The sequence below is a fragment of the Eumetopias jubatus genome, unplaced genomic scaffold (assembly GCF_037043125.1).
Source record: "Eumetopias jubatus isolate StellerSeaLion01/CBP00866 unplaced genomic scaffold, mEumJub1_p1.0 scaffold_14, whole genome shotgun sequence".
Classification (NCBI taxonomy): Eukaryota; Metazoa; Chordata; class Mammalia; order Carnivora; family Otariidae; genus Eumetopias; species Eumetopias jubatus.
In genome coordinates, this window is record NW_028274820.1 from 65138284 (window position 1) to 65160866 (window position 22583).

At 36.6% G+C, this 22583-nt stretch overlaps 1 protein-coding gene and 1 pseudogene across 1 annotated transcript in view; one reads left to right on the plus strand and one right to left on the minus strand.

Annotated features, from left to right (window-relative positions):
* BBS9 (Bardet-Biedl syndrome 9) overlaps nt 1-22583 on the plus strand; it is a 470178-nt gene that overhangs the window by 248363 nt on the left and 199232 nt on the right. The window lies entirely within an intron of this gene.
* The window catches only part of LOC114200206 (large ribosomal subunit protein eL36 pseudogene), a 76002-nt pseudogene continuing 55780 nt past the window's right edge, over nt 2362-22583 (minus strand).

Sequence of the window (22583 nt, forward strand, 5' to 3'; positions counted from 1 at the left end):
GTGATCAAATCAAAATTATCAAGATATTTTGTATTTTTTTCATGGTAAGTCTTCAGTACATTGTTTAGTTTACATTTGCAGCACTTTGCAAGCTCCGAATAGCTGTATGTGGCTAGTGGCTACCTCAGCAGACATTACAGTTCTAGCTACAGATAATTGTGAACTCATAGTTTTATATTGTTTCTTGTAATGTCTCTTGTTTTTTTCTTTCCTCTAATCCTTTTATTTATTTATTTATTGTTATTTTTTAATATATTTTAAAAAAGATTTATTTATTTATTATTTATATATAGAGAGAGAATCTCAAGTACACCACCTGCTGAGCGGGGAGCCTGACTCGGGACTAGATCTCAGGACCCTGAGATCATGACCTAAGTGGGAAACAAGAGTTAGATGCTTAACCCACTGAGCCACCCAACGGCCCCTATTTTTAATTTTTTTAAAGATTTATTTATTTATTTGAGAGAGAGAGAGGGAGAGAGAGATCATGCAAGCAGGGGGAGGGGCAGAGGGAAAGAATCTCAGACTCCCCACTGAGTGCAGAGCCCTATGCTGGGCTTCATCTCCTGACCCTGAGATCATGACCTGAGGTGAAATCAAGAGTGGAGCACAACCGCTCAACCAACTGAACCCGCCAGCCACCCCTCCTTAATACCTTTAAATTATAGCTCATTATAAGACTATCATTAATGCAATGATTTTCACTCACTGGTTGTGACTAGCAGGCGGTGGGAACCAACCTTGGATGGTTGGGGGACTACTAGGAAACTTTGCTCACATAAACCATGTCTTCACGTATTGTTCCAAAAAAAAGAAAAATAAAAGCATCAAATTTTGTGTCAACAGACTTGGGTCCTAGTTCCAGCTCTTTATGTTTCTTTGACTTTGGGTATGTCACTTGGCTTCTTCACTTTTATCTTTGGACACCTTAGAACCTGTCTGAGCAGCATCCAGCATGGTGCTTATCTTCTAGTAAAAATTTCAATAAGTATTTATTGTATCTGCATAATGGTTAAGGCACCGGACTTAGAATCTTAAATTTCCATCAGTTCAGAATTTCAGAAACAAATGGGCCTTTAGGGTCATTTAGTGTAAGCCTGGGGGGTGTTTTTTGGCTAGTCAACATTTATTTGGTGGATGCTAATAATAGTGATCTAAGTAACAGGGCTTTTTGAAACTGAATTAGTTTTCAAACAAGATATACAAGTGCAGAGTAGTATTATGACATTGGAGTTATGCTTCCTTTGATTTATGTATGTAACACTAATTGACGTTAATGGGGGTTGTACATAAATCAAGGGGAAAACAGACCTATTTGTATATAAAAACATTCTACTTTTAATATCCATCTGGTATGCTTTACTTCCCTGGGTCATATGTTTGTTTTTTTTTTAATAAACTGAACTCATACTTCTTTATCTGCATGTTCTTCAACTGATAGTTGGTTTTTTCTGCTTGCTAATATTAGTGTGAATACCTACTTAGATTGTACATTCAGTATTAGGATTTTATTTTGGCAAATTTTTCAGCTTCAGAAATTTGATCATCTGTCTGATATAAAGTATTCTAAACCAAAAGTAATCAGGGGTACCCTCTTCTGCTAAAATCTCTTTCTATTTGTTGTTTGATCTTTTAAAAAAATTAGTCCTTTGAGATACTCAGGAACAAGATGTTTCTAATATTACAATAAAACTATTAATGAACCCATTATAAGGAAATGAAAATCTTACCTTTTTGTATTAGTGATGAGAGAAAAAATATATAAGTGGCCTCTAATTATCTGTAATTATATGAGTTTTCTTTCATTTATGTTATCTATCTTCCTGTTTAATCCTATCTAGCACAATTATTCCTTTTGTATTAGTTTTCTGTAAATGGAGTTCTGAATGGTTTGAATTGTGAATTAACAATGATCACCATCCTCATAACCCTCCTGTTTACCTTCCTTCCCTTCCCCCACTTTCTTTCTTTCTCTCAGTTAAGGAAAACAAAGCCAAAGAGATTATTTTATGATATTACTTAACAAAATAAAAAGATGTGTATGATCTTTAAGGGATTATCTATGAACAGCTAAGTAGTTATATCAATACTGATATGTTTCCCTGTATATTTATATCCAGAGGGCTAATAGTGCCCTGAGTGTTGTTTGAAAGTATGAAATGTAACCAAAGATAAATTGAGGTGATATATTTTTAAAAAGATATTTTGTGAGACTCAACTGTATATTCAGGAACAAGGTAGTAATAGGTAAAAGTGATTTAATCTAATTAAAAGAAATGAATTTTGAACATTGGACTTCATTTTTATTTTTTATTTTTATCAAGTTCCAAAAAAGCTTTATTACGTACAGAGGGGAAGAGTTCAGTCCTTCTTGGTTGCTGCTTTCCTCTTGATTGTCAGGACATTGCTCATCTCCTCTCTCTTCCTCTTAGCACAGATGTGTGTCCCCACTTTTTTCTTGATAAACTTAGGGTGCACTTTTCCTTGGAGACTTTGAGCCAACCCCATGGCACACTGCTCCTATGGGGTGAAGCCGCACACCTCTCAGATCATGTCCCACACGAGCTTGGAAATTGGTGTGCTCAGTGAGGCACCAGCTGCTGCTTGCTCATGTTCTTAGTCACCTTGTGGCCCTTGTTGAGGCCCATGGCCGTAGGGTAGTGCAGAGCTATGGCTGTTGCCCCTCCATGGCTCCTGGGGCAGAAGGAACATTGGACTTTAAATGGATTTAGATGTATTGTCACTGTACTTGGGAATCATTAGTGGAATGTTTTGCAGTAAAATCAGAAGATCACTATTTTCCCTGATGGACCACCCTATATTGTGGTTTTTAAGTTTCCTTTTATATGATTTCTAAATCTCTTATAGCAGGATATTGGATTTCAGGAAAATTCAACCATACTTCCCACCCAAATATTGATTCTTTGCCTCCCTCTAACCCCATCTAGGACTGGCTTCTAGCCAGCACTTAATTTGCATGTTTAGTTGATTTCTCAGTTGGAATGATGGGCTCAAAGTTCATGGAACTGATAGATTTTCATGGGCCATCTTTCTTTTATCCCACCTTTGTGATTCAAGGTGAAAATATGTAAGAGGATCAGCTCTTGCTAGTTGAGGCCACGGACTCAAGGAGCCCACAATTCCTGGTCTTTATGATCTAATGTGTCAACTTCTTATTTGACACATTAGATAAGACTAATCTTCCGAATGTAATTATCTGTATTTTTTATTTGTTTTTATCCTATCCCATTCTGAGACCTTCAGGGGATCTCCTTTGTCTATCTGTTTGAGACTTCTCTCTCTGGCATTCAAAGATCTCTGAAGAATGGGACACAACTCCTTCTAATTTTAACTCCCACTTCTGCAAAACATACATGCCAGTCAAGTTAGCCTAATCTCTTAAAAAAAACAAACACTTTATTGGTGTATAATTTGCATACTGCAAAATTCATCCATTGGAAATGTACCATTTAATGAATTTTAGTGAGTTGTGCAAACATCACTACAATACAGTTTTAGAACATTACCATTATCCTCAAAAGCTCCCTTGTGCCCATTTACACTTAATCCCCTCTTCTACCCCTAATGCCAAGAAACTACGAATCTATTTTTTTGTCTAAGTTGGCCTTTTCTGGATATTTAATATAGTTAGAATTGTACAATAAGTATTCTTTTAGATCTGAGTTCTATTACCTAACATAATGTTGTTGAGGTTCATCCATATTGTAGAATGTGTCAGCAGTTTGTTCCTTTTTATTGTTGAATAGTATTCCATTGTGTGAATACACTACATTTTTTTTAAAGATTTTATTTATTTATTTGACAGAGAGAGACAGCGAGAGAGGGAACACAAGCAGGGGGAGAGGGAGAGGGAGAAGCAGGCTTCCCGCCAAGCAGGGAGCCTGATGCGGGGCTCGATCCCAATACCCTGGGATCATGACCTGAGCCGAAGGCAGATGCTTAACGACTGAGCCACCCAGGTGCCCCCACTACATTTTGTTTTTATCAGTTGATAGATAATGTGGATTGTTTTCAGTTTTGACCAATAAATGAATAATGCTCCTGTGCACATTTATTGCATGTCTTTGTGGACATATGTTTTGTTTTTATTGGGATTATTATTGGTAGATTATTGGGAGTAGAATTGCAGGGTTATGTGGTAAATTTATGTTTAAATTTTTATGGTATACTTTTTCCTCAGTGTTGTATCATTTTATATTCCCATCAGCAGCATGTGAGGGTTTCTTCCTCTTCTTCAAGATCAGTTTTTCACTTGATCCTTTTGATTTTCCACTATTTTCTGGAATAATAACTTATTCATCATTTATTCTGGCTGTTACATTTTTGATCTCTCCCTCTCTCTGTTCCTTCCCTATAGCCTATAAACATGCTGAAGTTTATCCTGTCACAGACCTGCCTCTTGCAACTTTTCTTTGTATTTCTCTTCTACATGTAATCCATTCTTTCTTTTCTCCCTCTGCACACTTGTCTCATCAGAAACTGTCTACTTTTATTTTCTCTATTCTCTCATTTTCCATTTCATTTATCTGTCCACTTTTTTATTGTGTTAAAAAAACCCATATATAGACTCTATTAACAAATTTTTAAGCTTACAGTATATTTTTGTTGACAGTATGCACATTGTTATACAGCATATCTCTAGAACTTTTTCTTTTTTTTTTTCTCTCTAGAACTTTTTCATTTTGCATGACTGAAACTCTTCACCCACTGCATAGGACCTCCCCTTTCCCACCCCACCCTGCTTCTACTCCTGGCAACTACCATTCTACTTTTTGCTTCTATGAGTTTGATTACTTTAGATGTCTCATATAAGTGGAATCATGCAGTACTTGTTGTTCTGTGATTGGCTTACTTCACTTAGCATAATGTTCTCAAAGTTCATCCGTGTTGTCACAAATGGAAGAATTTCCTTCTTTTTTATGGCTGAATAATATTACATTGTATATACATATACCACATTTTTTTTTTAATCCATGTATCTCTTCATAGACATTTAGATTGTTTTCATACCTTGGCTACTGTGAATAATGCTGCAATGAAAATGGGAGTGCAGAAATCTCTTTGAAATAATGATTTCAGTTCTTTTGGATAAATACTCAGAAGTGGGACTGCTGGATCATATTGTAGTTTTATTTTAAATCTTTTGAGGAACCTCCATATGTTTTCCATAGTGGCTGTACCATTTTTTCATCCAATGAATAGTGTACAAGTATTCCAATTTCTCTACATCCTTGCCAACATTAATTTTTTTCTTTTTTGATAATGGCCCTCCTAATAGATGTTTATTATCAGACGAGATTGGGCGTGTTCAGGGTGATATGGCCGTAGACAAGATGTTTATTATCAGATTGTAGGAGTTCCTTATATGTTTTGTATAATAGGTGAATTTTTTTTTTCCATTCCATAGGTTGCCTTTCACTCTGTTGATTATTTTCTTTGGTGTGCAGAAGCTTTTTCATTTGATGTAGTCCCACTTGTCTATTTTTGCTTTTGTTACCTATGCTATTGGTGTCATATCCAGGAATCCATAGCCAAGTCCAGTGTTATGAAGAGAGAATACATTGACTCTGTAGATCACTTTAGATGATGTGGTTTTGCCCCTGCTGCTGTTGCCTCTGACCTTCTGATTGCCAAATCCATTAAATATTTTTTTGGTTATAATATTACACAGTCTTTCTACCATGCTCTTTTTTTTTATTTACTTTAGAGGGAGAGAGAGCGTGCTCATGTGAGCGGGGGGAGGGGCAGAGGGAGAGGGAAAGAGAGAATCCCAAGCTGACTCCCTGCTGAGTGTGGAGCCCCACCTGGGGCTTGATCTCAAGACCCTGAGATCTCAAGACCCTGAGGTCAACAGTCAGGTGCTCAACTGAGTGAGCCACCCAGACGCTCCTCTACCATGTTTAACTTTGTCAACCTATCTTACTTTTTTGAAAGCTTCCCAGGCTATCTTAATGTATAGCCATTCTTATAACTGGTTTTTCTTTGCTGTGTTCATAGGCTACTTTTCCTTCTCCTACCTTAAATGTTGATGTGTACCATCTGACCTGCTGCTCCTCTCTCTTGACATGCTCTGTCCAGATGATTTCCATATGATTCATATATTCCCTTATGGGACATTTTGGTGTTTACTCATGTTTAAAATCCTGTGTTAGGCACTGTGAGGGGATGGGTGATAAAAATTAACCAGAGATAGTCTCTACCTATTTCCATATTCAATGAATATATATTTCAACTAGGATATCCCACCTCCTCATACAAAAAACCATGTTCATAACCCATTTATTTGACTGCACATACCACTAATAGGTCATGACTCATTGGGAAGCATTGAGGATAGAGCAGAAAACAGGTCTGAAGCCTGAGTCTGGTGGTCCTCTACATATAAAGCCCATTAAGTATTCCTCATCCCTGCAGTGAATGGTCTAGACAAAAATACTATTTAAAATTCTTTTGCCTACCTTAAAATAAAATATAATCTGACTTCTTTCTTTCTGTTGGATTTTGGGGTACTATTTTCTGTTGCTTTTCCTGATTTGTAATAGCCAAGCTGATTCTTAATTTACTGGTTCTAGAGGTTTAGCAAAGAGGTTACTAGGTTTGTTTGATACATGTATTAAGAAGAGTGAATGCTAAGCAGAGGCCTAAACTTGTTGGTGCTTTATGTGAATTTGTTTTAGGACGTGGGTTTTACTTATGAATCTTTTTTGGGAGTTCAGGCATATTCTCCTCTTACTGTCTCCACTAATCCCTCATAATTCTTTTTTTTTTTTTTTTAAAGATTTTGCTTAAATAATCTCTATATCCAACATGGGGCTCAAACTTACAACGCCGAGATCAAGAGTCACATGCTCTACCAACTGAGCCAGCCAGGCTCCCTCACAGTTCTTATTATTGTTTTGGATGGATGACATTACCAAGGTCTAGATAGCTGATATTTTACTGAATGTACATACTTGCACACACATCTATATACAGACACACATTCTTATAGTTTGTTACGAAGTTTTCACTCTTAGAAAATAGACTGAAGGCAATTTCCTAAGTTAGACCTGGTGTGATACTTCACTACTGACATAATGATAGTCTTTGCTGGTTCTTAATAAATAAATATTGCTTGCTGTAAAGTTCTAGTCAGAAAAACTTGTGTTCTTTGGTAACATAACATTAATATAAAATTTGACATTTCATGTAGTCGACAAAAGATGAAATACGTTATATCACTCTAGAGCCACAGGTATATATTCCATGCTAACCAAGTTTCCCACTCTTGAGAATTTCTTCTTCCATTTATGAAGAGTTTCTACTGATTGATAATGAACTGAATCTTTTCTCCTTGAAGCTACTCTTACGTCAGAAATTTCCCTTGAAGTAAGGGAGCCAGGTACATAAATAATCTGGCTCAGAATATCTCAATTGCTTTTAAGCTTCAGGCAAGCTAAAGGCAATATTTGATGATGAAGCTGTGTTTTGTTTGTCTGTTTGTAATTTTTGAGTAGAGTGAAGTGATATAGAGAGTGCTTTTGACATTTGTACCATTTAGGTAGTTCAAAACATCTCATATTTAAAAGAAGACTAGTGTTGGCACATTTTAAATTTAGAAAAGAAGATAAAATTATATAGGAGGTTAAATTTGGGTTGTGCATATGTAGAAGTGAACCACAGGAGAATTTAAAATCCGCCCCCCCTTTTTTTGCCTTATATACCTCAAGTATAATGCAGGCCCTATGTATACATAAGGGAATAATTAAATACAGAAATGGAGTCTACTTGTTAGCCAAAAAGGATGCCTGGAACATGTGGATAAGCTTGGATATTTGTCTAATGTTAATTGGAATATTGGTTTTCAGTTGAAGATGCCAAATCTACAGAAAAGTAATTGGATTTAGCTTCCTATTTAGCAAACTACTTCAAATCCCTGAAGTATCCCACATCCGAAACTAATTTTTCTTGATGGTATCAAGTTTAGTCATGAACAGAACAAGGGTTGACATAGTTTTTTAATATTTAAAATATTTCTTGACAAGATTTCAACACTGTTGCTTGTCCACAAACCTTGTTAGGTTCCCTAACGAGAGATGAAATCTTAGGTTCTATGGAACCGGTTTTACAACTTTGCAAAACTGTCTTCTTGAAATAAGTCAATTTATTCTTTTTTTCCTATACATTTAAATTTAAACTTGTATGTTGATCAGATTTCAAGAAACAACACAAAAATGGAATATTTCTTATTGCTTTTCATGTAAGCTTACATGTGTGCTTAATATAACTCCTTTAGATTCAGCCTAGGAAATGTATTTTGTGGTAATTCTTAAGTCTTAAAAGTGTTCTCCAGACTACAAATGTTTAATGTGGTGTGTCAAAATATTTGGAAATAGTTAAAAAAAAAACTTAAGAAAAAATAGGATATTTGATCATTGAAATTCAGGGATTAAAAGATTCCGTTTAGGAGATTACTCGCTCAAATATTTATTGAGCAACTTACTATGTATGAGTTTCTTTGTGACTGGAAGAGGTATATAAAGGTGTTTATGATATGGTTGCTAACCTCAAGGAGCGTGACCTTCTTATAGTGATGATAATTATAAAGGTAGACAAATATTACCTTTTAGTCTAGTCTTTTGCCATTAAAGATGATAAATATTCAAAAAAGATACAGTAGTGCTTAAGTGAGCTATGAGTAGATGCATCATATATAATTTTTTTTAAAGATTTTATTTATTTATTTGAGAAAGAGAGAATGAGAGACAGAGAGCACGAGAGGGAAGAGGGTCAGAGGGAGAAGCAGACTCCCTGCTGAGCAGGGAGCCTGATGCGGGACTCGATCCAGCGACTCCAGGATCATGACCTGAGCCGAAGGCAGTCGCTTAACCAACTGAGCCACCCAGGCGCCCTCATATATAATTTTTTTAAATTAAAATGTATTATCAGATGAAAATCATTTTAATTGATATTAACAATGACTAATAGGAGCTGTAATAACTAAACAACAGATTAGTTTAGTGTAGTTTTTGTACTAGGACCCATCATGTTAGAAAAAATTTGTAGCCATGCTTCCATGTCATTTTTCTTACAGGACCTGAAACTTACTTAGCAGATAAGTACTGTACATTTCAGTTGAAGTGGATTTTCCATCTGTTTTTAGTCTGTTTCCAGGATAACAGTAACTACCAGATCTAATGTTCACTCTTGTGCCCCATTGCCTAGCACAGAGCCTGGTGTGGCACATAGTAGGGCTCAACATATTATTTCTTGAACTCAGTGGTCCTGCCCCAGCGGTAGTTGGCATTTCTTCAGGGAGCTTCTGAAGGCATGTCTTATGTCTCTGCCAGAAATTTCTTCTGGGACCAGGATATTATTTTGCTAATGAGATATGCACTTTACAACTTACATATTTAGACCTATGTTTATCATTCCTACTCCTGGAGTTGAGCAGTCACTGCAGGTACAATGGGCAATGCTCCTAATCCTCCTTTGCTGTGATTTGAATTGTTTCAGGATTCTGTTTTGTCCCTGGAATTTTTATGATCTCTTTGTACTTAAAAAGCAATTATCATCTTGGAACAAGAATAGGCTCTATCATCTTTTCGGTGTTAAGTTACAAGTGTTTGAAAGGTTTATGCTGTATGTCATTTGAGGTAAATTATTTTTTACATTCCAATTAGGTTTACAGTTCTTTTTTTTTAAATGTGTTTTTCATGAGCCTGAATCACAGATTCCGATGAGGTACTTCATTTTTCCAAATTTTAATTTCTAGTTTGATAGCGTCTCCTTGATTTTGGCTTTTCTTCTTAAAATAAAAATTATTTTCCATAAAGTCTTGAAAGCTGATGGCTGCAATGTTTGATATAGTTTAATAGGGGATGTTAGAAGATAATTGGATACCTAGGACCTAGAAAAAGAGTCAATTTATTTTTTACTGTGAATTAGTTCTTCTGGACTCCTCATAGTCAAGACTAGGTTATGAGCTAAATGATAGTTCCTTTAGCCTCCAAACAAGTACAAGTCCAGATACAATATGTTTCAATAGTAAAGGGATGGAGAATCAGGCATTCCTACAACTCTTGGTGCCTGAGAAATCTTACAGGCTCACTTCCACTGTCAGCCATTATACCTTTCAGCTTTGTCAAGATGGAGAGTCCACTGGGACCGTGAATGATGATTTAGTTAGTCATTCCCTTAGTAAGACTTAGGTTGAGTTTAATTTTTTGTTTTGAATTTTTTTTTTCCTAAATAAAAATTTGTTTCCTCAGGATAGACTTCCATTAGAGTAATTACTAGCTCAAAGAATAGGAACATTTTTAAGGCTTTAATCTAAATGACCAGGTAATTGCTAATTTTGTGAGTTGATAGTGCCACCAGCAGCATAGAATGTGCAAGGGGAGCTTTAATTTTTCCTTAATGGTATCTTCCCTAGTAGATATGTCAGGATCACTATTTGCAGAGCACCTTAGAGGGAAACTGCAAAAGAATATGTCTACATAGTCCTGTGCTAGAAGACCACCCAGTCCAACTGAAGAGAGCAAAGAGTTGCATATGGAAACACATATAGAATACTGTCACAAATAGATAAAGACAGGGGCCGGCCATTGGCCCCTTGCTTACAGTGTATTAAAATCCAAACCAAACCAAACCGAACTTCTCAAAGTGGACTGAGAAGGAGGCAGCACATGAGTGCCCCTGCAGTCTTCCCTTATTTTGGGATTTAGATCAATTAGTAGGAATTTTTCTGACTTCTTCAGGCCTACAAATGGCTCTGTTTGTTGGGAGAAATGGAGAGAAAAGGGAAAATGATTGAAAAGGGGCAAGTCAAACAATGTCAAGCAATGACTGACTTTTGATTGGATTATATAGTGGAATGACTTTAAATTATATCCACAAAGAAAATTTTTACAAAAGTCTCTTTTAAAACAATCAGAAATAAAAAAAAATAATCAAATTTCATTTTATGTACCTTTTGAACAAAATATAAGAATTGCATTAAATACTATCATGTGGAAAATTTGCAAAACTCAGACAAATGCAAACCACAAAAATTAAAATGAATGTAATTCCTTGTGAACATTCTTTTTTCTCTTTTTCTGTGTATATACATGCATTATATTAAAAATTGGGATAGTTATATAAAAGATGTGCTTATAGTCCTGTTTTTTGATTTTATCTCAAGAATAGTTTTCATGTCATTATAAATAGCATTATAACATCTTATTTAATGCTACATAGCAGCTATGTCAAAATCAGCTTACCCAGTTTTTTAGTGTTGGATAATTTTGTTGCTTTGAAGATCTCATTTCTACAAATAATGCTGCAGTAAATATCTTTGGAGGTAAAACTTGGTCCATTCATGACCATTTCCTCAGCATAGATTTCCGCATGTGGAATTGCTGGACCAAGGTCCATGTGTATTTGTAAAGGCTTCTAATACATGTTTCCCCTCAGAAAGGTTGTATCAATTTACTGTCCCTCCCCCCAGAAGCACATGAGAACGTCTACTTCTTGGCTCCTGTATTGACATTGGGAATTATCATTAAAAAAACAAAAACTCTGCCAGTTTTATAGACGAAAATAGTGTCCTACTAGTTGTAGTGTGTGTGAGTTTGTAGTGTGGTTAGGCCTTGGTCCTAATCTTTGTCAACATTTTGGATGAGCTAATTCCTCTTTCATGTCTAATGTTGGATGTGGTGATTAAAGCATAGGACCCCCATTCAGAGTTCTAGTTTCTCAGTGGTTTTATATAGTTTGTCTCTGGGCCTTGTTGTGGCATCTTCTTTTACATGTGCTTTCTGAACTCAAGGAATATGAGAAAAACTGCAGTTCTTAGCTTACTAGGTTTCTTCCTGCCTTTGGCTGTTACCCATAGCACTTTATAATGGAACATTTTACAAAATATATTTTTACTTTGGATTGTGACTCTTAAGTCCATTCCCTTCTTGGATTTGCCTGAGACTTTGTCTCCTTTCCTCTCATTCCAAGAAGCCCACCACCACAGTCATTGGTTTTCCAAAATGGCAGCAATGGAAACCTAGGGCCTCACTGGCATGCCTTGCACCATCGGATAAGGGTGAAGGGTACAACTGGTAGACCTCAGTTTTATTTCTTTTAGGTATTGGGCTTCACTTAGGATTTCAGTTCTTTAAATGTTTGAAAACTGTTGCCCTGTTTAGTAGTTTTTTCCAACTTAGAAAGGGCCTTTGAGATCCTTTGTAGTTTTGCTAAAACACAAGGAAATGGAGAGCTCTCTCCCATTTTTCTCTCTCTTTTGCCTTTAGTTACAGCAAAAGAATAAATCATTTTCATCTTCTTGATCAGAAAACAGAATTGGCTAATGCAGTTTATTAAAATGTTTATTAGTTGCCAAAATTAAATACTAAGAGATTTTATTTTGAAGAATTTGACTTCTGGTTCCTCTTGAAAAATCAGAAGTCCTAGCCACACTGGGCCTGCATTCCCCCATGGTGTTTGTCTGGCAGCCCTCTCCATGTGAGTCCTGCCTTCTGCTTGGTAGCCTCCCTCACTGGTGGTGTCTCCCGACACTATGCGCAAGGGCCAGTTACCATTTATCAAGTGTGTGCTGCTTTCTTTTTTTTTTCTTCATGTTTATCACATTAAAAGGAAAGGGAAATTGTTCTTTTACCCACATTTATAAAAATTAGAAAAATAAATGATAGGCCGAGAAGTTATGTACATTTTAGGGTTCAAAATGCTATACAGTACAAATTCCAGGGGCCTGTTAAAAACTATTGCCTGAACACTATAGTCCTTCATTCATTCAACACATATTGAGTACCTACTATGTGCCAGGTCACTGAGATAGTCATCAGGTCCTTAGTGGTTCATAAGACAGTCATGGTCCCCACCATTATGGAGTTGACAGTCTAGTGGACTTTTCCATGTTACTCTAAATCCATAGCTTATCAGCATCTTACAGGTATAAATGGCCATTCCAAGTCACATGGAGGCAGTGGAAAAGGTAGCCAAATGTCTCCCTTTAGTGAGCAAAAAAGTGACACTGCTGCCTCATTGTTCGTTTTTTCTTCACTGTGTATAGAAAAGAGTAGGGGCATCTGCTTCCCTGATAATCCTAGGTTTCCTACTAGGAAATTCTGTCATTTATCTACACTTGCTTAATATTTATCAGGGACACTGAAGGGGGAGGAAGTTAGGAATGGGTACAAGATGTGTTAGAAATGGTTATTTTCCTCAAGTGGTTTCTAGTCTAGTTGGGCAATAAGATATGCATCCCAACAGCTGTAATAGACACAACATTTTAACAGTTTAAGTAGTTGTTAGCTCTTGAGTCTAGTCCACAATGCTGTCTTAAACTTTTATTGTGAGTAGTATACTAACCCCCCATAAGTCTCTTATTTTCTATTAGTTTTTCATTTCAAATGTATACTGGTTCAGTTCCATTTTGGCACATAATGGGATAAAAGAGTCTTTTGAGGACTGTTTTGTGACATTAACACAATTTATAGTATTGTCTCATTGGGGAAATTCCTTCTATGATTTAAATACCCTACCAATAAACACACTTTTGGAATGTTGGAATTAATTTAAGTTGGATACTTCCCATTTTTAGAATTTCATATTCCTATATTTATGGCATTAGAAACTCTTTTAATACAGTCTAAGATTGCACTAGCAACTAATTTTTATCTCCTATGCCAATTCTGAACAGTTGGTGGTGGCTGCCTAAAATGCTGACTTGTTTCCATAACTGTTTAGCAGAGTCAAAGAGGTGGGGATTAAGAATGTTTTAGTATATGCCTGACTATAAGAAAGGAGATTTTCTGGCTGATCAGAATGGGTTTTCACTGTCAACCTTTAGAAAGGGTCTTAGTATTTTCTCTTTCTAATGGCCAGTCTTTCATTCAGCCAAATTCTTCAGGAGCTTCACCAAAGGATTAAAGCACAGAAAAGAGAGCATATAATGAAGTTAGGTGGAAATAGTGTTTCTGCTGACCTGTGTTCACTGTTTGAGTTTGGGCACTTTCCTCTTTACCAAGAGTTTGAAGCTCAGTTGACCGAGACTATCTATGGCAGTGTGCAGCTGCTAGGTTCTAGGTCCTGTAGAGACACGGACCATAGCTGTCTTGTTCACTCTGTCAAGCACATTGCCTGGCCTATGGAAGGTAACCCAGAGTTTATAGCGTGAATAAATGAATGTAGTCCCTGACATCTTTGGAGGAAACTTAAGATTAGCTCTTAGTGCTCTTGAAAGTTACATGGTTTTGGTTCCTCTGGTTTGATTACAAATGTGGTCAGCAGAAGGATGATGGATATATTTTCACCCCTGATTATAAGGAATAAGAACTGACCATGTCACTGACCCTCTCCCTTGGGAGACAGGGTGTGTGGCCGACAGTGACTTCTTGAAATGCAATTCTGAAGCTTGGGCACATACTCCATTCCTCTTTTGTCAAGCTTTGGAGCTAAGTCATGGGGGACTTTTCACAGTTGAAACCATTTTCGCTCAATTAATCGGATGAAAACAAAGGCTGGCCCCATGCCCTGTGGTTATTGCTTTACAGGCAAGAGGCACAGTTTGAATTGTGGGTTCCCTAGGTCCAGGACCAGAATGCTATGGTGGCTCTGCCCCTGTGGAGAGAGCTGGGTTTAAAAGGATCTTGTAGCCACCTTTCTGGTTGACTTGATAGGGGAGAAGGTAACCCTGCAAGAGAAACTTTTCCCAGCCTATGGAAGTATTGAGAAGAAATTCTGAGAACATGCTAACAAAATTCCTTAAAGGTTTTTGATCTTTTCCGCTTTTTTAAAAAGAAACAACAAACAAAACATGCCAATCAGATGGCAGAATCCAGTCTTTCATGTCAGTGTGTCCATTTACTACAGCATTTAGTAGGCCAGTAATGCTTTAGCTTGAAGTAGTTAACAAGCATACCTTGCAGTGTTACTTTTATTTTCTGCTCCCTGTAGCACTTACAAAATCCCATTATGCAATTGGGTATTATTAAATGTTAAAAAGTTAATTTGTTCTGCATTCCATTAAAATTGCACTTTTTTTATGCGCATTGGTCCTTACATCTTGTTTAAAACCTATAATTTAAGCTCACACCGTAGTAAAGTCTTAAGTAACCTTTTGCCCTTGCTACCTTAATTATTCTTCATCACACACATTATTTCAGGAGGATTGTGGCAATGGGTTAACTTCTTGTTAGCTAATGAAAATATCTATCATTTAAAAAGCAAAATGTGGACTTGGAGTTTTAATTAAAATTGTACATCAATAATGAAATAAAATGTACCTTTTATTAAGGAAAATAGATTGTAAAAGTGTTACTTGCTTTCTTTTTGAAATAACCATGCTTTGGTTAAGGTCAAACAATTGATCAAACAATTGATGGAAATGGGTAGCTTATTTCTATTTAAAGATTTAAAACACTTGCTTTTTAAATATAAAAGTTTTCCAAATAGAGTCATTGTCACCTTATATCAATATGCTGAGCGATTATGATACAGTAATAAAATGCTGTGAAACTAGATCATAATGGTGGTGTGGCAAAAACATCTTTCATTATTTGATTCCCAATATGTTAGACAATTTTGGGGGGATAATTTGTAGTGAATAAATAATAAATAATTTTAGGGATTGGAATTTCCCGAGACCATGCTAAATATTTTTATAGCACTTGGTGTTTTATATGGCTTACTTTTATTTGATAATCACACACCACTAAATATGACCAGGTTTAGAGAGAACATTAGTGACAATTCCAAGCTATACTCAGCAATAGAGACTGTCTGACATCTGAAGCCTTTAGGATTACCTTGGATTTGGATTTTTTTAGCCTAGAGAATTTACATCCTATGTCACATCCAAAAAAAAAAAAAAAATTGAGAGGTGGGCAAAGAAAGATATGAACAGATCCTGAGAATAATGGATTTTGGGAGTTTAAGAAAGTTTTAGAAATTATGCTCAGTTATATCATTTCACAAAAGAATTTTAAAAAGCCCTGAAGAGTCAATGACTCTTTAAAAGTATTTGAGATGGGACAAGAACTGGAATCTCTGAGACAGTTTGGTGGACTTGAAAGAGATTTTGGGATGAAACAGACCTGGGTTTCAACCCTGACTTCACTGTTAACCACCTTTGTGTCCATGGGCAGATTATTAAAGCTCTCTGAGCCACAGTTTCCTTTAGTTTTCTGTTTTAAGGGCATTGAGTGATTTTATGAGAGAATGAATTTGGAGGGCTGGTTCAGGGTTTGGCCCTTCTAAATGCTTAGTTGGTGGGGCTTCTTTACCTCTGTCAGGCCAGTGTTTTTTCCTACAACACAGGATTATCTTAATAGCAGGTCATTTATGCAAAACAAGACCTTGGTTGTTTTGGCCCTGAGGTCTAGGTTTGTTGCTGGCCCAGCACCAGACACTTGGGGGCACCAGTATACAGTCGGCTTTTGACCATGCTATTGGAAGGTTTGGGCAGGGATCCGCTCTGAGGCCCATGCACACTTTGTCTTGTGGCCTGTGGACTCCTGAATTTCCCCACTCATTTGAGAGTGCAGCAGAGAAATCCACAGAGAGGGAGATGATGCTGTGGAGGCTGCTGCTTTTTTCCCTTTCTTTCTCTCTCTCTTTCTTTCTCTCTCTCTTTCTTTCTTCTTTGTCTTTTTTTTTTTAATAGAAATGTTCCATGGAAACTTTTCCTGTGAACCCTCTTCAAGAGATTTATGCAGATTATAAAGTCAAAAGACGGGTCATCCCAGACTTTTCTTTCCAGGCAGAGAGTCCAAAACATAATTTTAGCAGGTATTAGTAAAAATTGAGAGGTATTTTGTGTATGCTGGGATTCTTGCCAACATCTGTGTTTGCAACTCCCAAGACAGGTCTAAGGTGAAAGTTTTTTCTTACTGCCCTCAGAAGATTGTTGAAACAAGCCTGCCACGGTTCTTTTCCATTGCATCTGTGTTACTAAGGCCTCTCTAGACACTGTTTTGTGGAATCTTGGGCCAACACAAATTGATTTACTTTTCACCGAAAGAGCTTCATGCTGAATGTTGACTGCAGGTGCATTTTGGGGGAAGAGGTAAAAGACTAAAAACAGGGAAATTGGTAGGTAGACAAAGCAGGTGTAAGTCATTTGAGTATTTCCCAACAAACTGAAAAACTGCTTTAATTTGGTAGGGTTTCCTTTTTTTTCTTCTTAATGTAACAAATGATTCCACATAATGTGAGTCCAGTTAGGTACCTCTAAAGAATTTACAAGATTGAAGATAGATCTTTGAGTTTGTTAGAAGAGTTGAGAAAAGATCTACCATTTAGAAGGTACAAAATAAACACTTAAAAATGTTACCTCTAACATACCATAATCAACTACTGCATGTATAGCCACTTATTGATATGTGAGCATGGTGATCCTTGGTGTGTATGTTTGTAAACTATATCCCTTTTATTAGATAAAGAACATTCTCATTTATCCATAGAAATATGTAAACCTCCATGACGACATTTTAAACCAGATATATATAGCAAAGGCCTGAGCATTCTTTGTTGATCATTTTGTGCAGAACACCAGAGAATGTTCCAGCAGAGTGCAGCAAAAGCCAGTTATTGCAAAATGTACTCTAGTCTTTCCTTAGTCAGTCTGGACTGTGGAAACAGAGGAATTTCAGACTCAAAAAATGATGAAAACAAACAATAGAGATCCTTAAACAGTATCCTGCTCCCCCATCCTAAGTGTAGGCCCCAACCAAGAAAAACTTTCTCTAATTTACTCAGCAAGACTGAACTTGAAGAAAGGACAGAGTGGTAGCCGAGGATAACCATAAAAGTTAGCATGGCATAATTTTACTCCCTTTAAAAAAAAAAATAATAGCTTTTAAAAAAGCCACAAGTACTACATATCAGAATTCTTTGTCAGAAAATATAGGTAAGAGAGGGAAATGAAAATAAAAATTATCCTAATTCTACCACCCAGGAAGAAATCATATTTTCAATTTAGTATATATCCTTTCAGATTTTGAATGTGTTGTAACATGTGTAAATATAAATAAAAATAAAAATAATTTTAAAAAATATTTAAAAATAGGGTCATAAGGTACATGCTGTTTGGAAAGTTATTTTTTCCTTGTAAAAATAAATCATTAACATGTTACATGTCAATATATATAGTTATAGCTACTCTAGTTACTCTAGCTGCTGATTTCAGTAACATTTGTATGGTATGTTTCTGCCTTTCAAAAAATGTGGCATATTGTTTCATAGTAACATGTAAGTAATTCATTTCACTTTGTGAATAAATATTATTCTGATGCAGACCACTGTATGTTTGATGTGTACCAAAAGAATAAATATTTACTTTTGCAGATTAGCTGATTTTTCTTTCTGTTGGTGATTTACTTTCAGAAGCTTCTCATTCTAACTTTTGGCCATTTTTAGAGAGAGTGATATTTTTCACTAGAATGTGATTACATAGTGATAATACCTTAAATTTGGTGATTTTTAAAGTATTGGTTAAGTAGCAAAATAGATGCCCAAATTTTCTTGCTTTCTGTCTACCAAATTTCCATTACTTTTGATTGTCTTACTTAAATTCCTACTTTGAAAGAAGACTACTTTATGTTCAGTATAGTTTTTCAAGAAGCATAAAATTGTATTTGGCTTTCTGCAAAGAGAAAAAAGCAAGTAAGTTAAAAAAAAGACATAATTAGTAAATGCTAACTATCCAGTTTGTATATGAGCACACCTATTTGAATTATGTCTGGCATATGAATATTCCTGAAGGAATCCTAACTAGGAGAGAAGTTGGGGTGACCCAAGTCAAGGACCCTCCCATCACAAGCCAATGCCATTTCCCCAACAGGCTAGGGCGGTGGTCCCAATGAGTGCCTGGGATCCTGATACTTGCTGATTCAGGGGCAGGGAGATCAGCAAATTAGGAAACTATAGCCAGGTTAGAGAGATTATGGAAGCCACCCACCTAGGGCCTGACCATTTAGCAGGCCTGGCTCTGGTAGAAGACTGGCTGCAAAAGCACAAGTGTGGGTCTGGCTCCATTGCAGACATCTGCCTCTGCTACTGGGCCTGTAGGAACACAGAAGGGGAGGCATTCAGACTCATGGCACATGGGCACACCCTGCTTCTGGTAGTTAGCAAGGGCCAAGATTAAGGGGCTCTTCTGTATGGTGTGCAAAGAATATACAAACAGAAAACAAAAGCATAGAAATATCTTGCATTATTTTAGCAACACCGTTCAAAGTCAGGTAGACTTCAAAAATTGTAGATATCCTGGGAAATAAATTAAAGGGCTAGGGATAGTCACTTTACAAGAATGAATATATCAGGACATTTAGAAACCAACTTTAGTTTGTGTTCTTACTTCAAAGCTGAAAGGAAGTATTCTTTTCAGGACTAGTAAGACTCCCTTAAAAAATCTTGTAATTGGGGTAAGCAGGCACTAGGGGGCAGCCACGACTTGGTTAAAATTACATGTCTGCACAGTATTTTCTCTGGTGGGAAGGTTAAAAGGACCACTTTTCTTTCTTTTTGAACTAAAGCAAATAAAATAAAGTTTGAAAAGTTTACAAAACTTAGAATTAATTTCTTGATTTGGCTTAGAAGGCGCATTCTTTGACTTTTCAGCTACTCAGTAGCATTTTTTTTGCTTCAGTGTCCAGCAACGGTCTGTCTTCCTTTGACTTGACTTTACCTGATGATGACTTTCGTTTCTCTAGAAACTACACACATACACCATGAATATGTATTATATTTGTTTTAAAATTCTTTTGAAGAACAAGTGGTTATATATGGAGGAACAGAAGAAACTCCTTGGCTTATCACTTCAAAAGAATAGAGAGAGGACTGCTCTCTGTTCTTATAAAGAAAAGAACCACCCCTTTTCCAAAGCACGGTTTTCTACTGCCAGCTTGATGCTTTTTGAAATGTACAATGGCAATCTTTCAGTAGTTCTAAAATTTGCCTAGGGTTGGATCTAGAGGGGATATTTAGAGATTTTATTTATTTATTTGACACAGAGAGAGAGCAAGTGAGAGCAGGAACACAAGCAGGGGGAGTGGGAGAGGGAAAGGAGGCTTCCCGCCGAGCAGGGAGCCCTATGCGGGGCTTGATCCCAGGACCCTGGGATCATGACCTGAGCTGAAGGCAGATGCTTAATGACTGAGCCACCCAGGTGCCCCTAGAGGGGATATTTAGAAATACAGATTCCTGAGCCCCACTCTAGATTCACTGAATTTTAAGAGACAAGGGATGGTTTTTAAAGGTTCCTTGGTGATTTTGTGCAAAGTCCAGGAATATGCCTGGCAACTTTTTTTTCTGTAGCTTGTGAGAACTATACTAGTAAGAAAATTCCTCAGCACTAACTTCTCAAAAAGTTTAAAATATTGGAAACACGTATTTAGAAATACCCACAAATAGTTCATGTCATACGGTTTTAAGCAGAGATTTTAACACCGTTTTGTAAAAAAACTTAGACCACATTTTAATGAAATTTCTTATTTGGGAGTTTCTTCACATAAATGGCTATAAAGTATAAGATTTGTTTTTTTTTTTATTTTGGAAATGGAAATTTAATTTCTCACTTAGCTTTAGCTGCTATTCAAGGAAGATCTAGAGTGCCACAGTAATAGAAGTTCCTTTTTATAACTTGACTTAGAGATTTGATCCCTCTGAGAGTAACGTGCAAGTGGATATTCACCATCATATTTTGTGAAAAACAAAATATCATTTATGCTTTATTTGGTATAAAATTAATATTTTACAAATGTTCATTAATCTCTCCTCTAAACTATGAAATAAGGGGGAAAATCACATTCCAGTTTACAGACAGGAAACTGAGCAATGAGGAGGAAAAGCCTTTATTTAAGGACATTCTAACATACTGTAAACACACAGAATACTAGATTATTTTGATTTCCATGTCATTTTGTTATCTGCCATTCTGGTATAATTGGAGAAGTTCTTCCCTCTTTCCCCCCGACCCCATGTCTAAATTTAGAGACTGGTTATAGATCCTAGACCTTACTTTATCCAGTGGTTTATCATTAATTAAATCAAAGTATGGTGATAATACAAACAGGCACACTTTTGAAAGAGTGTGGCCAGGTGATGGATGTCTTGTAGAAATGGATGCCAGCTTGCCTGGCAGTCTCCCCTCCTCCAAAGGCTCAGAATGAAAAGGTACTGTCATGAGGGGAGCTGGAAGAAGCAGGGGATTAGAAATCTCTTTTGGGACCTACACAAGCCAACTTGACACTGCCTTCACGTTGAAGTACCAAGCAGGCCTCACTGTGTTTTATTTTAGTGCTGAGCTTCCAGTAACTAAGCCAATGTCTTTGCCACTTGCTCATGAGATCCAGCTTGACCTTTCAGTGACAACCCTGTTAAGAGAGAAAAAAAACAAAGAAAGCACAGACACTTAAACTATGAATTAGTTCTTTTAAACAAATGGGGATCTAATTTTTCACATTAAAAGAAAACAAAAAGGAAGACTGGCTTTGAGTAACATTTATCAAATTTAGACTAAAATAAACCTAGAGGCTTATAAGGTTCAGTTTGTGGAGTAAAATATTGGCATGAGGAGAATGGAAACATTGCATGTAGGAAAGTGTACGGTAGTAGAATTAGAGAAGGAAAAATCACTAGTCATGACCCGATGTTACTACAGCCACACCAGCTTACTTATAATAGGAATTCAGTGTGTTATAACAAAGAGGGTTCTGTAAATGTACCATGATAAAATGGCTAATACTTATAATTGCTGCTATTTTTTGAGTACTTACTGTGTGCCAGCTAGTGCTAAGTACTTTACTTATATTATCTCAATTATTTTTAAGGGTTCTTTTGCACAGAGGGACTCTACAGTTTTTTTGCTTCCAATATTTTAATACTTTTAAAAGGCATTTCTTTATGTAAACATTTCCCTGTGGATTTGGGATTTTAGGAAATAAATGGGAAAATATTAGCTAACCTTATACAAGAGAGAATGATGATATTGAGCACATGATATAAACTCTCCCCAGAGTTCCCAAACTGTGATCCAAGGAATATGCCTTTGGGAGATATTTATAGGTGTTTTGTGAAAAATGAGTTTTAAAACCTGCATTCTATCCTCCTGTTGGGGGTTCACTAAGCCACATCGGATTGCTAGGCTCTGAGATGTTCTGCTTTAAAGAAACTTAAAAAAACAACAACAACCCTGTGTTTAATATTTCCCTAATTTATCTAAGCACAGAACACTGTGTGTTGGAACCCAGGGGCAGGCACAATCCATGTGTACCTGGTTGGTGTTGGGAGACAATTCTGCACAGTGTGTCATGTTTCTGCATGTCTTGTGATCAGAGGCACTGCCTGCTCTGGACTGTCTTTTTAAGGATATTTTTTACAAGGAATAGCCTTGGATGATAGAGATAGTAGCTCCCTCCAGTGCAAGGCGTAGGTTATTTATTGTGTAATATAATAAAGATAAGTACTCCTTCCATGTGAACTTACTGATCATTATAAGAGATTCAGGTTCCCTGAGCTCTGGGTTCTTCTGCTGTAACCCAGCCCGCCACATGTGTAGATGTCACCTTGGCCTTTTTTGTATCACT